Consider the following 16,021-nt stretch of genomic DNA (forward strand, 5'->3'; position numbering starts at 1 on the left):
TTGCCAGTCTGTGTTTAGAACCACTCAATACAAAGCCAAATCCTAGAACCTTGTCAGGCTGAATTAGTTTGCTAGCTAACTTCTTATGTGCACAAGGAATTTGGTTAGCAGTAGGGAACATTCAAGAGTAATCAAAAGTCTCATAAAATGTGAAGCCCAATAAAGTGGAATAAATTGATTTAAACATGTAGATGGGTCACATAATTTCCACATTAGCTCGAGCTTTTCCTCAGGCAAACCCATGGAATTACCATTATCAAAGAAGTGAGAGAACAATGGCTAACACAATTATGTCTGCCCATGTTATTCCCTGGCCTCTGTTATCACTTATTTTGTCCTTATTGTTTTTGACAATCCAGTTCTGTTCCTTATTTTTTAAAAGGGCAGAAAAAATGGAGATTGTTTCCCAAGTATTATGTTTGACTGACTATGAACCTCTTCCTCAAAACTATTTTAATTCTTAAGTAAAAGTTTTCCCTTGTAACACCTTTTTTTTGCAAATTAAAAACTGATAAAGTGTTAACAGAGAGTCTAATGAGAGGTGTAAGGGCACACAAAAGGCTACAAAGAACGTGTATACATATTGAAAAAGATAAGTCGTAGAAGAGCGGAAACAATATTGGCAGGATTATGTATAAATGATGCTTGCCTACCCTGGGCTTTTGAATGAAGTTTTCTTAGTGTTATGACTGATGCTAGAAAATGAGTCAAAAATATTTTTAATATTTTAAAAAGGGGTGTCTCTTCATTGTCTTTCCCTTCTTGTCCTTTTTAAACTTTAGGTATGCATTTTTTTCTGCTTTGTTCAGTGATTCTTTTCAGAATGCAAATAAATTTTGCAACATAATTTAGACATTAATATATGGTACACCAAAGGGTGTGATTAAGGTGACTAATGGAAGGAATGTGATAAGTATTTTCGCCCCCAGTGGTATAGAAAAGTAAGTCACATACAGTAAAGGAGGGAAGCAAAGAGGAAAACAGGCTAAGATGAAAGTAAGAAATAATTCTGATCACATTTATTTCAGGTCAGGTTGCTGTCCACTAATGAAAGACTGAGGGCGGGGACAGGGGAAATAACAGCACTTTTGATAAATACCCAGATGTGATATCATGATGTCAAATGTGAAGCTCTAGAATTTGTGCAAACTCTCCCCTCCCTCTTCCAACCTTCTGTGGTAAATACCACCTAGATATTTGCTGTAAGTGAAGCCGTTGGTGTGATGCCAATTTTTTAAAGATATTTTTCCCTACTGCCCACCAAGTCACAGTGGTCAGAGGAGAAGGAGGCCTTTGACTGAAGTAGGAGACCTGATGTCTCTATTTTCTGGGAACAAATACTGTAAGTATCAGGAGCTGGTATTATTTGGAAAAACTGGGACTTTTCCTCTGATGAACAAGGAAGAAGTCCTCTTTGATCACCTAGAAAGGCTATGCCTAAGAATCATGGAACCTGTGATTTAAAAAAAAAGAGAGAGATGGGGGTTGTAACATGAAGGAGAATTGTGTGAGTTTCAACGAAAAAAAGAAAAGAAAAACTAGTTGGATTCTGCCCCTAAACTCCTGACCATGGATAATTGTTATTTAGGGGGATGAGTATCTATTATTCCTGTTTTCTGAGGAGAATGCCTCAGAAATCTGAGGAGAATACCTCAGAAATCCTCTGTACAGGTTGTACAAGCAAGTGCTTCTGGACCAGGAATACCAGTTGCTGTTGAGTGCAGCCAGGACATCTTGCTCTCTCTTGCACTTTGGAATCTATCCTGAAATTAGCTTCACAGCTAAATATCTATCCCAACTGTCAGAGTCCAGGGAGAGATGGATCATCACTCGAGCTAGACATTATGCAATCCCCTCTGCTGTTCTTAAGGGCTGACAGTTGAATATTCCACTTCAGGATAGAACATGTGCAGATTGTCATGATACTGTTGAGACCCTTGAGCATATTATGTTTTCTTACCCAAAGTATGCATTACCAAGACTCTCCCTACTTGTCCTGGATCCAAGGAATAAAAAAAAGTTGTTCAGAGCATACAAAGACTATTCACCTGCTGAATAATAGCAACAGCGGGATAACTGGAAAAAAACGCTGAATTTTTTTTAGAAGTGCTCAAGTCAAAGATATAATGGAATCTTGACCACCTCTTCTGTACCAACCTTATGTGCTTAGTCCAGTTTTATGTCCTGTTTTAACACTCGGTCTGTCCTGTATTTTGTTTTATTGATATGCCTAATAAAGGTCAGTTGAAGTTGAAGAACAAACAAGCAGATGCATAGTGTGTTTCCCACAAAATATAACTTCTGGTGAGGTAATGGGAAAGCAATGATTTCAAGAACCACAATCTGTGTGGAAGTTACAGAAGACTGAATTGAATGTATGTTGACAAAGCTCTGAAATTCATTTTGAGTTTTTAAGGGTTCTCAAACCCTCTGGTTCAGCTCATATCATATTCGTGATTTGCTACCAGGAGCTGATTTCAGGGTGTGGTTTTTTTTATGGGCTGTTCTGCATTTCATGGATTTCTTTATGGCTGTTTGGAAAACTGCTTCACAGTATTCTTAACACTGCAGGATAGCACAAACAGCTTTTGAATCATTCACATTTTCACACCTGACTGAGTTCTGTTTCACCTTGTTCTTGCTGCTCTGCTGCTTCCACTGAGTAGTTAATTGTTTAAGTATACAATTCAATCAGTCACAGTGTGGTTCTTGTCAGACTGTGACACCATTGTGTTTGGTGAATCAAGGCAACATACACACACACCTCCATGGGCTTAAAGGAGACATTTTTTCCCCTTATATATGACTTAATTTTCTTGTTGAAAGTGGAAGATAAATTCATGTTTCTATGCTTCAATGACAGGGCAAAGTGGAAAGAAGAAGAAGAGTTTGGATTTATATCCCCCCTTTCTCTCCTGTAGGAGACTCAAAGGGGCTTACAATCTCCTTTCCCTTCCCCCCTCACAACAAACACCCTGTGAGGTAGGCGGGACTGAGAGAGCTCCGAAAAGCTGTGACTAGCCCAAGGTCACCTAGCTGGTGTGTGCGGGAGTGCACAGGCTAATCTGAATTCCCCAGATAAGCCTCCACAACTCAAGCGGTAGAGCTGGGAATCAAACCCAGTTCCTCCAGATCAGCGTGCACCTGCTCTTAGCCACTATGCCACTTCTGCTCCTACAAGGCATCTATAAGTCAAGGGTCTATTTTACAGGGCCTACTCATTTGGCCAAATGTCCAGTTAAAGTGATAACTGTCATTTTATACAAAATAGGATAGAGCCAGGCTCATGAAATAATACTTTATACTTAGAGAGCACTGTTTTGTACAGGAATAGGATACATATTTTAAAATAAAGTTTGTGTCACCTCCTTTTGATTTAGTTCTTCCAAATGATAACTTCAGGCTGTTGTGCTTTAAATGGAAAAGTTGTCTACTAATTGCACATTGTTCACATCATCTTATCTTAAATCATGATAATCTACATCATTAACATTGTTAAATAATAACCCCATTAATGGTGTTACAAGACTAATTGCCTCCAGTTGGTGGTGATAATGTCTTCATGCTTAAGTATAAATACTCTGAGATATAAAACACTCATTACCATTGATTAAGCAATGCTGATGCTAATAATTGCCGATGCTCTACAAGCCCCAGATGAAGCATTTGTTGTTCTCAAACATTGTTTAAAAAACCTGACTAAAACATTAATGGAAGCAGACTGCATCTTAAAAAGAGGAAAGAAAATATGACCATACTATTTTCCTCAACTATTTCAGCATATGGTTTAACTTCTTATGCTTGAAAGTAAGCCAGTGTTTTGATATAAACTAAGCTGATCCAGTGAGCGTGTATTGCCATTGGAAGTGAGATACAGCTAGCAAAATCAAAAAGGTGCAATCAGCAAGTTAATTAAAAACATCAGATTCATTTTGTGAATCTGGGTCATCTACAAAAATCAAGTATGCAATTTAATCCTAGCTTCAATGAGTACTAATTCCATAAATTAAGGCAGGATCCCTCAATGTGATTCCTATTGGTGCTGTGGTGCTTGAAGACACTTTCCCACGATCCTTCCATGTGTTTCAGGTGGGACATTGTGAAGGCACAACCACCCTTCAAAAAAAAATTCTAGCTATTTGTCTAAGGTATTTCTCAGCAACTTACAAAAACATATCCCAGTATTTAAAACAAGCTGTTGAATATAAAGAACACAGAATTATTCCTCTGGCTCTCTCTTGCTCACTTCTCCTGTTTCCTCCCCTTCGCCTCTTGACTCCCTACTTCACCTCCATCAACCTACCCTCACTGGAAGTTCCCCCGGGCATTGAGGGGAAGGGTGCAGTTGCCTTCTGTGGCTACCCTACCTGGCCCTAACTGGTATCAAGGCCCCACCCTTTAACTGGGGACATGAGCTGCTGTTTCTGCCTCTTGTAGCACTCCTGATGGATCCTTTACTCTTCAGGGAATGCTATTGGCTTGGAAGTTATCAGGGCACAGTGTGCTCTTCCCATCCTTTTAAAGGCCTCTCAGAATGACTCCCAGTCTCCATGGCTTCTTTTCCTCCCCATGATAAGTAGGCCAGTCCAGGGTATGATGCAGTGTATGTTTGTGTCTGTGTGTGTGGGGGGGGGAGGGTGATATGCACACTGGACACAGACCGATTTCAAAAGCAACACCACATAGAGTATATGAAAATAATCTAATTTATATGTGATCAGAGCATGGGTCACTTCTCAAGGAACAGTTTTAGGTGGGGATAATGAAAGAACACTCTATACCAAAGATGAGACCTAGGCCTCCAACCAGGCCAGGATTCAGCAGAACGCCCAATTTTGAACCTTCACCTTCAAATGGAGTTTACCTCCTTCCAGGACTAGCTGACTGGGTAGTTCTTCACTGACCAACAGTGCCTCAGATGTGTCTAAATTTATTGGTTCTTATCCATCATTGCCTTGTCCAGGCACCTATTCAAGACTTTTATGTTCCTACCTGGCTTAGCTGTGAAAAACAAATAGAACTGGAATCATTTATGCATTGGTGACATCTTACTCCAAATCTTAGAACACCTCTTCCAGCAGTTCCATGCATAAATCTCCCAAGGCTGAGCAGTAGCTCTTCCATCACCACCTTCTGGAATATGTTGGTCAAGGACATTACTGCCATGGTGTCCCCTACTGAATCTCCATATTGATACCATGGTTGATGGTACTGAAAGCCACTGAGAGGTCCAGAAGAATAATTAGAGATGCACTCCCCATAACGCTCCTGAAAAAGGTCATCAGTCATGTCAGTGAAGGTCATTTCTGTCCCAAAGCCAGGCCTGAATCTAGATTGAAATTAGTCTAGGTAAAGGAACTTTTCCCTTGGAACTTCCACATTGGTCACTAGATGAGGATCCAGGATCCTTTAAACAGGAGGTGGTGGGAACTAAAGAACAACAAATCAACCCTTTTCCCCCTTGATTGGCTTTTCTCTCTATGTGTTTTAGCTTCCCTTTCCTGCATTGGCAGTCCTGTGTTTGTGTGTGTTTATGGTTCCTATCCTTCACCCACTTATGAGTGTTTGTGTTTTTTGCTCCACTTTTAATGGCAACTATTTTGTACTTGGCTTCACCTCCTGTGACATCTCTTTTGTACTAGTGCCCATCATTGTGTCTCAAAATTTCAAAGCTGACAGCTGGCTCAAAAAGGTTGGGACCCATAGGCTGTTTCCGCAAGGCCAGAGGCAGCAGCTTCTCACTGGCTTTGATGAAGCTGGTGGAGCATCGGGACCATTTTCATGGTCCCATGCGGGCAGTCCTGATGCTGACGCTGCCCGCAGGGGCAGCTCCGCATGGAGCTGCCCAGGGTGTCTGCGAGGGACTTACGTTGCATTCCTCTGCTGTGAGTTGGGTGGCTGGAAAGACACGCCCATGCTGCCTTCCGACCCTCGGGAGTCACAGGGCAGCATGGACATGTTGTTCCAGCTTCCAGGAGCTGCAGAGGAATGCAAGGTAAGTCCCTCACATACACTGGAGGGGCCAAAAGTGGTGCCCTCACACCGGTGTGGTTCACACCGCACCAGTGGAAAAATGCTGCTTTTCAAAAATGGTTTAAAAGTGGTATCTTCGTGCCACTGGGGGGGGGGATGAGGATGGCCCAGGTGCAATGCAGCAGCTCCTCCTGTGCGGACAGCGCCCTAGGGATGGTGTTTTTTCCGTCCCTAGGGCGCTGTTATTTGGCCATGCAGAAACAGCCTTAGATTATTTATTTATTTTAAGGGACTTCCCCCAAGACACACTTCAAGCAAGTTGTAGAACCCTGTTAAACACAAAAGTCATTAAAACAAAATTAAAGAAACCCATGCCAACACCATTAAAACAAATCACGATTAACAGTTGTGGAACTTATACACTGAATAGCTTAAAATGATTCATAAAACATTAAAAAGATAAAATCACTTAAAGACTGAGTAAAACTGAATATCCTGGTGTCTAAAACAGTAGGTAGGCATCAACTGAATTTCATGGGGAGGGCTTTCCAGAGGCAAGGCTACCCACACTGATAAATCCCTGTCTCTCGGTACCACCTGCTTTACTTCTGAAGTTGGGAGCACAGAGAACAGACTTCACTGGGCAATCTTAACTGGTAATCTAGACAATACAGGTGGAGATGGTCCTTAAGGTAAGATTTATGTACATCTAGTCATACTAAAAATAAAACTTCTTTAAAGTACTAAAAAAGCCCATTAGATAATAGCAGAGAGTGTTAAATCTTGTAAGTGCTATGAGACATTAAATAACTTCAATTTACATGAAGGACCACTTTACCTCATCTTGTCCATTCTACCTGTTCAGATTGTGTTTCTCAACACCTGCTGTTTGTGCTCCCAACTGCTGAACAAAAAAGTGCCAATCAGGGAGAAGACATTTTCACTGGTGGTACAAACCCCTTGGGGGTTCCCTGCCCTTTGCCTGGTGTTTTTTAGACTCCAAGCCAAGACATTTATCTTACCCAGGCTTTTAACTAAGGTATTCCATCTTTTCATATATTTTATGGTGTGTTCCTTGTCTGCAGTCTGTTTTATCAATACCATTTTAGATTGCTATGCTTTAGGCTCTGTTATGCCCTGGATTACTTTTATTGATTGTTTTTCTTTGCTTGGATTTTTTGATAGGTTTATTGGTATGATTTTTAATTATTTTTACTATTTAGTTTTGTTTTATTGTTTTGAGCAGGTTTGGACTGGTGGCATGCAAATCAACTGCATAAATAAAATGTGGTATGCACATTTTTAAAAGCAAGGTTTGTATCAGTGATGTTTAACAAACTATATTTGTAAAAAAAAAAAATCCAAACTGGCAGTGAATTTACCAGCACTTTTATTACTGAGAACAATAAAACCAAATTATAAGCTTTTGAATGCAGGAACTCAAAAGGAATTAAATAGGGCCATAACACCAACAATAAAATATTATATGAAGGTCACTGAACTGCTCAGTCAATAGTATTCACACAAAATAAGGAAATCTACCCCCGGAAATCTACAGCCCAGAAACCACACAGCACCCAAATCTACCCCCGTTTTCTGTAGACCCATCCAGCACTTTGGCTTGTTTTAATAAGCGAAAATAAGTCCCAGTTCAGCCACAATTATCATATTAAACACCCATTACATTAGGAAACACTGCAACACAAAAGCAAACTATCTTCACTTTAGTTCCAGTGGGCAATTTTAAGTCAAAGGTGCACACCCTCCAGGTTTACAGTTGAGTGCCACATATTTCTGATGGCACACAGGCAACATTGATTATAGCTGCAATTTTCAGCAAAATTAGGTATAGCCTGTGTGTCAAGGCAGGTTCACTGTATCTGCAAATGGCTGGAAACTGTAACGGCTACAGAACATTATTGCAAAGAAGATAACACATGAAATACTGTGACCCTAAACAAAAAGTGGGAAAATTTGAAAAAAAAAGTCTCTGACCAGTAAAAGCAGAAGAGAAAATTTGTTCCCCAAAAGCAACAGCTCATTTGCATTTCCTGAAAAGCCTTAAAAACAACCACCACAATACAAATAAACAGGCCAGTGAGTGCACTCTCACTTTTCCTTTCTGGCCTTTTGAATTTTGAACTCTTAGGAACAGCGACAGCAGTATGATAGTTATCAAATACTATATAGTTGGGTTCTTTGTGACATGGGTTAAGCAAGTTTGATCAGCTAAGAGAGCAATCCTCTTTACCAAATAGAGAAATTCTAAAAACAGACTTTGAACACACACTGTATTTTATGTGACTTTGTGTGTGTGTGGTTTTCTATAGATGCAGGTCATCACTGGATAGTGCAATTACTGAACATCCACACATCAGCATAACAGTACAAAGTTTAGAGCAGAAAGCTCCCCAAACTTTTTGAGGCAGCAGGCACATTTGGAATTTTGAAACAGGGCGGTAAATGCCACCCCAAAATAGCATCCACAAGAGGCGGAGCCAAATAGAAAATGACTGCCTCAGGAGGCAGAGCCAAACAGAATACCCCCCTTCTCACATCTTGCAGGTAGGATGGGACCATACATTTATTAAGAAAAGTCTAATTGTTTCCTTTTTCATTTGAATGAGAGAAACCACTAACAATTACTGCTTTACAATGGCCCCACCAACTTCCTGAAAAGGTTGGTGGGCAACAAGGGAAAAACTGGTGGGGCTGTGGCAATGGTACTCCATGGGGAATCCTGATTAATGGCAAGCAGTACCTTAGACATACTCTACCTAGTAAACATCATGATGTGACATAACTCCATGAGTCAGTAATGATGTGGTGCTTGCACCTTTACCCTTTAAGATACTACCTTCCCAAGGTAGTGACAGTATGGGCTAAGTGTAGAATTCTTCCTTTGACTTTATGATTTCTACCTCTTCTTTCCTGATTGTGAGCAAAATATGATTAAAATGATGCTTTAAGCTGAGAAGAAGAGTGGGATATAAATATCTAAATTAATATTTTTACACATATCTAAAATGAGTAAACGTTTTGGTATTGTATTTGGATGGGAGGTTAGGGGAAATGGTTGAGTAAAGTTCCTGGAAAAACAACAACAACATGGTGCATCATTCTTGACTTCGTACCTGTCTTACTTTTTTTTACTATCTAGTCTAATATAGGTTAATCTCCACTCACATCGCTTTCAGTTGTTTCTCCTTTGTACTGTGTATCGTATTCCCCTTTTGTACTGTGGAATTTCCTTACATATCTTCTTGTATTTTGTGAAGTCCATTTCCTCATGGAATCTCTGAGGTCATAGCTTGTCACATATTGCTAAAATGTGCCCTTTATGGTGAAGTTTAGTATATTTAGGACAATATATCATTTTCTTATTTTTTCATCCATTGTCACCTACTTTATTACATATAAATAATAAGCTGTATGGGCCTTCCAAATAACTCGATTCAATTTTTTCTTTTTTAAAAAATAATTCCAGGGGCTGTGTTCTCAGAGGAGTGAGCAGAATTTAGGCCCTCTCAACTAAAATGGACCAAAGGTTTCTTCACAGACTCACCAAATCGTCTGCTGCAACCTACAAAAATGGGAGTGAACTGAAGGTAATCTTGAACTTCCGTATGTTTGTGTTTATGTGCATATTGTGTGGGGGCATGAGAGAATCTTAATACAGGATTCATAATACTGTTAAATATACGAATGCGAGACACACAATGGTAGATTAAGGAACCTGAAGGTGTGGTTTTTGAGTTCTCCTGGAATTACTAATGATTCTCTGACAACAGAGATTACTTCCTCTGCTGAAGGTGATTGACATCACAAAACGCTCAGCTCCTCTCTCTCTCTCTCTCTCTCTCTCTCTCTCTCTCACACACACACACACACACACACACACACACACACACACATACACACACACCCTATCTCCAAGAATTTCCCAAAGTATAGTGGACAACTCCACAAGTAAGCTATGTGAATGAAACTGATAGTACTTCTGAAGTACTTGAATTAGAAGTAATTAAAGCAAAAGAAAACCAATGATGTTTATGTATGAACATATAGGTTAGGTTGATGGTACACCAAATACCACTAATGGAAAAAGCATATTTCCTTCAGGATATACCAGTTTAGTATAGTGGTTAAGAGCTGGGAAATCTAATCTGAAGAACCAGGTTCAAGTCCCCACTCTTCCACATGAAGCCTCCTAGGTGACTTTGGGCCACTCACTGTTCTCTTAGGACTCTCTTAGCCCACATGGAGGCAGGCAATGGAAAACCAGTTCCAAACATCTCTTGCCTTGAAAACCATGCAGGATTGCCATGTCAGCTGTGACTTGACAACACTTTCTATCACCACTAAATGCAGTATGTCCACCAGGCTTTAGTAGGAATGAAAGTACCAAGACCACTTTATTGAAACCTCATATAAACCTTTGTCTTTAGAACTTTTGTTCAGAGCAGTAAGGAGTCATTATTTTCCATATTCTTTGTTGTCAGCATTCCAACTGTTGTCAACATTTCAATGTTCCTGAGTTGTGGCACATCTTTTGTTCCATTTTTCCCAGGCTGTACTGTACGAGTTCATTTTAAGATATCTTGATAGAAATATTATCTTTTTAATCACAGAAATATTAATGCAAATACATATTTATTATTTGGCTGTCAAAAGGATGCTTAATAATACAAACATCTAAACTTTAGAATTTATCAGATTGGCGGTTTAGGAGCTAATTGGATACAATTTCATGTCTTTGTGATGGTGCAGTTTTCTTAGTCAAATGTATTCAGCACTTCTTTCTATCTCTAAAACATTTGTTAAGGGAGAACTGTTCTGCACACCCATGTAAAGCTCTCAAACGGGTTGTGTCCACTGAGTCCAACGAAGCAATGAATTTTTTACAGTTACTCCTGCCTTAGTGGCTGGCAGGTAATTACATATCATCAAGGAGGAGGTTGCTCAAGGTTCACGTGTCCTATAATTCTTCACTATCTTTCCTATGCAGACATTTGCCCTAGAGAATATTGACAATTTTATGGTGTTTCCTCTGTAAAGATTCAACCACTGCAAGTGAGTTATGTGCTCATTTTTGCAAAGGAGAATGAACAACATTAATGTGACTTTGGACAGCAGATTCATTTTCAGAATGATGATGATGTGTCCTTATCTCTTTGAAGTTCCTTCTGTGCAAATCTGAGGCAGATGAGAAATCATTCGAATTGCGTTTCAAAATTTAACTTTGAAACAAATGTTGTCTGTAATGTATCTGCATTTTAAGTCCACAAATAGGCATCTCTTGGTATGTGTGATGGCTTGGTATGTAATAAAGAACATGGCTTGGAGTGTAATAAAGGCTTTCCTCTGCACTATGCTTTCAATTACCAATTTGGGAGTGAAGAATATTTAATTGGGTCATTATTTGTGGAAAGGCATACACATCCTTTCGGCTGTGATGTATCAGTTTACCATAGTATCTGCAGTCACAGGAAGGATAGGTCAGAAAAGGCATTTTAGAAGCCTGTTTATGAAGCATGGGCCATTTGTGAGACATATCAGACCATTTTATCCAGTAGATCTTGATGAAGACCTAAAGGTTTGGCATCTTCCACACTGTCTAGTCAATCAGTTAAGTTCTTCTTCCTGAGCACCATGATCTGCACCCCTGTCTGCAGATATGAGGCAGGTGGAAACAGACAGCAAGGCTTGTTTGGTAGTGATTATCACTCATCCTTCTTCAAGCTTGCTTGGTATTTACTGTCTCTTGGACTGTTGGACAGGAGGGGTTTTTAAAGTATTTCATAGGTCGATTCCCCACTTCAAAAGTGAAAGTAGAGGAGACCCCTGCTCTGTGTTTGGCGCATGGTTTCAAAAAGGTGTACTTCCGACCAGGATCCGAAATGACACACGCTGAGGGGTGGGAGGAGTGGCAGAATCAGGGTGACTGTGTTGTTGCTGCATTGTCTCTGCTGGTGTAGTGGCGAGTGCTGCAGGACCCCGGGGTATTTGCTGTGAGGAGCGCGCATCTAATGGTGGGTGAGGAATCGACCATAGTCTGCTTCAAACTTGATGATTGTTTAATGTCTTTCATGTTATACAGATGAATACTCTATTGTTTATATTATTATTGGTAATGCTTGTGTTGTATTATTATTTTTATGGGTTTTTTAATTTTATGAGCTACCTCTGCATCTCTTTGTGAGCCACCCTTAACATAAGAACTGCTGTTAGAAACATGGGGAGAAGAAAATGCTATAAAAGATGTCATCATTCACCTGTCAGTTATGATTGACCAATAAAGACTAATTTATAAACTATGTTAGGTTAAAAAAAATGTCCTCCCATTTTATGATATTGCTCTCTGCAAAATGGAGGGAACATGCCTTCAAAAATGGATGGAGCTTGGCCACTTTGTCAGTGGTCAGCCAGTCAGTATTTTGGAAGAGTGACAGTTCGTGCAAAACGGATTGTTAAATTATTTGTTCTCCATTAATCCGAGGAAATCTTGTTTCTGCAATCGGTGATGTACTATGCTACTTCTAATTCCTGCATCCTAGGAAAAGAGGAACTTCCTATAATAAAACTTATTCTTTTGTTTAGTAAACATAATTTAAATAATTTACTGTGCCATCCTAACCAGAAGTATACCATTCTATTCCCACTGATTGCAAAAAAACTTAAAAGGCTATAACTCCATTTAATATGGCACTATTAATTCAAATGATATGTATATTTTGGACAGTTAGCAAAACAAATGTGAGAAGGGGTTAGGTTTATCAGATAGCCTGTCATGATAGGCATCTGGTCCCCACCAGTAGTCTTCAGTGAGATCAAAAGGGTTGTCTGATGATCTGAGTCAAATAGAGGTGATAAGACATGATTTACTAGATTTACTAGATTTATGTTCTAGATTTACTAGAGAAAATGAAAACTAATGTAGACGGGTCTACATAACATACACCTGGGTGTATATGAAGAACTCAAATGTACTATGTACTGTATGGAATTCAATGTTAAAATCAGCCTTCATGCCGGATGACTGGGAAAATGGCAAATGTCATCCAGTTCTTCAAAAAGGAGCCCAAAGGGGATCCAGAAAATTACAGACTGATTTGTATTCCATATACAGTAAGAACTGTTATGAAAAGTAGGGTGGGGGAACAGGGATTGTCCCAGCTCAAATGAAAAATATTCAGTGGAGTTGCAAGGTTACCCATTGACCCCATTGCCCATATTGTATTGGGTAAGTAATATATATGTATTGCTAGTGTGCCATAAGGTTGCTAGGTTCGACCTCCCTTTGCCTTTTAAGTTGTAAAAGTTTTGAGGAGGATACATAATTCAATCATCTACAACTGTGTGATGGTGTTCTGCTACATTATTTATGTAAAGATCTATTGCCCCATTAATCCTCATCATGCACAATGGCTGTTCATCTATCTCTTTAGCATTAAGTTGTGTTCAGTACTTCCACAATGAAGTAATTAGTTTAGAAAATATATTTACAAGCTGAATATGCCAATTAAGAAGCAGGAAACGTAACATTTATATGCTTTTAAATCTCATTCTTATTGAAGGGCATTCTGATTTAAGCTAATGAAGATGAAGTACTTCTCTCTCTTTTCTTTCACAATCAGTTTTGTTTGTTAAAGCATAGATTGGGAGTTAGAAAACATATATAGTATTAAGGTTTATTTGTTTGGTTCAAACAGTGTTGTCAGAGCATAAAACAGCCAAGTAATGATCTTTCTTTTCCAATCTCAATAAAACATATTTAGTGTTTTTAGCTAGAAGACGTTTAATCTTTCCAGTTCTTTATTTCACAAATACAATCACTGTTTACTAAAGGAAAGTTATCCAAAATCAGGTAGCCATATTGGACCATTAAGAAAGATGCATTCTTTGGTAAAATTATACCTTTCTTTGAAACAGTTAGTGTTCCCAGTGCAGTATGCAATTTTTCAAATTCTATGGTACTCTTCCTGTGTGGTTGGCTGTGCAAGCTTAAAAAAAAAAGTTGAGAAAGAATATAAATGTTTTTTGAGTAAAGAAAAAGTACTGAGTTTCATTTATCTTTGTCTGCAGATTGCCTCAATCTTAAGAGACTGGAGAAAGCAATTGCAGACTTAATTATGTTAGAGCTTTGCCATAGGATAGGGCCTTAAAGTATATAGAGGCATGCTGGGATGAAGAAAGAATGGGCATCAGATGATAATGGTGATTTTTCAAATCTTTCACTATGAGAAAATATGTTAGCTTCCTGAAAACAGCAGTCTACAAATTGGGATCCAGCCTTGAGAAGGAGCATTCCGTTCTTTCTGTTGCAAATTATGTTTTGTTGAAATACATCAAGGACTGCACACTTATCTGCTCTTTAGTGGCTTCCTTGGAGTTAGCTCCATTTTCCCCATAGTACAGCAAGGAACTATACTGAGTAGAGGTTTTTTTCCATTACTGGCACCAAGATTATAGAACTGTATCCACAGGGAACATCGTTTTGCCCCACCTTTACTATCAGATGCTGTTTTATTCTGGAAGGCAGTTGATTTTGAACTGTACTTTTAGAAAAGCTGTTGTTGAGGTTTGTTGCTTTATTCAGTTGAATCGTGATTGATGATCAAATCTTTTTTGTGATTGTATCATTCTGTTTTATAGTGTAGACTTGATTATACTGTAAGTTACCTCAGAGATTCATTTATAAATTTGGAATATCAGTGTTAAGTAATAGGACACAACTTTTCCTTTGATCCAATCACTTATCTACTGGGACCAGCGCTGTCTACGTGTCAAACATTAAAAGCACATATGCATATTATGTACCACATGATAACAGCAGCAAAAATAGTATTAGCACAGATGTGGAAGTCAGATACAATACCACTGATAGAGGATTGGAAACGTAAAGTACATCATCTTTACAAGTTGGATAGAATGGCTCACCAAATATGTAATTTACCATATGAAACATACAAATGAAATTGGGAGCGTTGGATAAGATATATTAATGCGAGAGACAGGGTACATATTTTTTCTGTAGAATATTAAGAATATTAATAATAATAATAATTTGGATTTATATCCCCCCCTTTCCCTCCTGTAGGAGACTCAAAAGGGTTTATAATCTCCTTTCTCTTCCCCACTCACAAAAAACACCCTGTGAAGTGGGTGGGGCTGAGAGAGCTCCGAAAAGCTGTGACTAGCCTAAGGTCACTAAGCTGGCATGTGTTGGAGTGCACAGGCTTATCTGAATTCCCCAGATAAGCCTCCACAGCTCAAGCGACAGAGCGGGGAATCAAACCCAGTTCCTCCAGATTAGAATGCATTAGGAAGAATAAAGAGGGAGTAGATTGAATTCTTTACTTGTATTTACTTTATAAGTTAATTATACATGTAGTGATGAAACATAATGTTACAATAATTGATGTGCTCAGTATATAACCGTTTTTATGTCTTGAAATTTTTTTAATAAAAATTATTTTTGGGGAAAAAAGATTTTTATGCAGTTGTATCATTGTTTTATGCAGTTGTAGCATTGAACAACAGTTGTGGCACACAAGAATGGTAGAATTCACACTGCCAGCGGAGGAGAGAGCTTCTCAGGGAATCTTCTTTATGTCTGTTCTGATCATTTACTCCAACAGTACTTAGTGTCCTTGCTTTAGTTAAAAGGCTTGAGAACCTCTCTGTGGGAGATACCAAAAAGCTTTGATGGGTACTCATGAACAAGCACCATTGATTTTAATGGTGCTTAAAGGAAAGAGATTTGGGGCCTTCAGCAGTCTCTTGGTTAGACTGACCTGACATTATCACAAGCCATCCGTGTCAGAAGTCTCTGTAGAGGACAGGTTATTACCACATGCCTCAGTTCTAGAAGTACACTTTTAGATTATTCTGTTAAACTTCAATATGCTTCCATCATTAAACTGTTTTAATTGGGAAAACATCAGTTGCAGATAATCAAGAAAACATACTACAGATTCTTCTTTGTGCCTTTCCCCTACCTCCTTTGTCACCATATATCAACAGGAAAGACACTCTTGCATTTTTG

At 38.9% G+C, this 16,021-nt stretch overlaps 1 protein-coding gene across 5 annotated transcripts in view; it reads left to right on the forward strand.

The window, feature by feature from the left end:
* Nucleotides 1–16,021, forward strand: part of PCDH15 (protocadherin related 15) — a 904,280-nt gene that overhangs the window by 324,508 nt on the left and 563,751 nt on the right. For all 5 annotated transcript variants that reach the window (XR_007245346.1, XM_048507034.1, XM_048507035.1 and 2 more), the window contains exon 4: nt 9,461–9,581. The gene's annotated coding sequence lies outside the window, so the exon portion shown is untranslated. The remainder of the gene's footprint in view (nt 1–9,460; nt 9,582–16,021) is intronic.

The sequence above is a fragment of the Sphaerodactylus townsendi genome, linkage group LG08 (assembly GCF_021028975.2).
Source record: "Sphaerodactylus townsendi isolate TG3544 linkage group LG08, MPM_Stown_v2.3, whole genome shotgun sequence".
NCBI classification, from domain to species: Eukaryota; Metazoa; Chordata; class Lepidosauria; order Squamata; family Sphaerodactylidae; genus Sphaerodactylus; species Sphaerodactylus townsendi.